General features: G+C 38.8%; 1 protein-coding gene across 1 annotated transcript in view; it reads left to right on the top strand.

The window, feature by feature from the left end:
* The window catches only part of CUNH2orf73 (chromosome unknown C2orf73 homolog), a 32,212-nt gene that overhangs the window by 9,376 nt on the left and 21,104 nt on the right, over positions 1–1,732 (top strand). The window lies entirely within an intron of this gene.

A 1,732-nucleotide genomic window follows, 5' to 3' on the forward strand; every position in this document is an offset into this window, starting at 1 on the left:
TTATAGAAGAACTTTCTCAGGTCACTTACTGCTATGGTTCGAATGTTTGTCTCCTCCCAAATTCATGTTGAAATTTAATTGCTATTTTAACAGTATTAAGAGGTAAGACCTTTAAGAGGTGATTAGGTCATAAGGGCTTCATCCTCATGGGTGGAATGGATGCTATTGTAAAGGGGGCAAGTTTGGTGTCCGCTTGCTCTATTTTGGCCCTTCCTTTTTTTTTTCTTTTTTTGAGATAATCTTACTGTGTTGCTCTCAGTAGAGCACTGTGATATCACAGCTCACAGCAACCTCAAACTCTTGGGCTTCAGTGATTCTCTTGCCTCAGCCTCCCAAGTAGCTGGGACAATAGGTGCCCACCACAACACTCAGCTATTTTTTGGTTGTAGTTGTCATTGTTGTTTGGAAGGTCCAGGCCGGGTTTGAACCCATCAGCTCCAGTGTACGTGGCCGGTGCCCTAGCTGCTGAGCCTGTTTTTGGCCTTTCCACCTTCTACCACAGGAGGAGGATACAGTGTTTAAGATGCCATCTTTGAATCAATCACCAAACTTGCCTGCATCTGGATCTTGGACTTCTCAACCTCTAGAACCATGAGTCAAAAAATTTCTACCCAGTCTAACTTATACTTTTACAGTAGCACAAAATAGACTAAGATATTTAGAGCCTCCTTACTTTTACTTTTGAAATAATTAAGTTTGTGCTTCTCTGATTTCATATTCCACAGATTTGATGTAGCAGTGCAGCACAGAAATTAGGGGTTTGAATTATAGCAATGCTGCTGTCTGCTAATGATACACCTTGGGAAAGTTACTTAATCTTGCAATTTTCTCACCTGTAAAGTGGGTGTGCCTATGTCACAGAATTGTGTTGAAATTATAAGATAAGGACCATAAATCCTAGATCCTGGGGCATACTACATACATACTATCAGCATTGTGACGTGGAGGAGAGCTGCCAGAAGCAGGCGCTCTAATAACAGCAAGACATGACTATTTTCAGCCAGATAGTGAAAAGACACCATCTGTTTGGTAATCTGTTCTAGAATTTTCCTAGGATCTTTATCAAGTAGTTCTGAAATTTTGAAATTCACCTTTTACCCCATTCTGAAAAATGAGGCATTAGCTGATCGGTTCTCCAAAATTTCCTACTTCCCAAATTTCTGTGATCGCTGCAAAGATTACCCCTGGTTATAATTACCCATTATTCTATCGCCTCTAGTTATAATTTGTCGTTGGCCTAAAAACTGGTATTCATTCAAAGTGACAAAGTGAGGTCTAACTCTCTCGTCAGCTATTCAGGGCTCAGTTCTCTCTTTAGTACATGTTCATTCCATCTTTTTCATCACGAAAGTAATTTCCTCTAACAAAGAGCCTGAAGCTGAGTAGTTCTGTCACCTCAAATTGTTAGTCTTTCCTGGATTTCTTACTACCAATAATTCTTTTTCCAGAAAATCTTATTTTTGCTATCTTCAGCATACTTCATTTCTTCTATTTCTAAGCTTCTTGACAATCTTCTGACAAGACGTCTCCATTAATTTTTTAAAATTTGATATTGTGCACCTCTTTTATATACACCTGTCATTTGAGCACTGATGCCTATGCCACCACACAGGTTTCTTTAGATGCCTCTTCCCTTTGGTATCAATGTAGTTCCAATTGTATTGTCAGAATTCTACTAATTAGAATCACATATTCATCCCCACTGAATCATATTTTAAAAGTCATTGATTAT

Source organism: Otolemur garnettii, unplaced genomic scaffold (assembly GCF_000181295.1).
Source record: "Otolemur garnettii isolate 467f Iridium unplaced genomic scaffold, OtoGar3 scaffold00024, whole genome shotgun sequence".
Classification (NCBI taxonomy): Eukaryota; Metazoa; Chordata; class Mammalia; order Primates; family Galagidae; genus Otolemur; species Otolemur garnettii.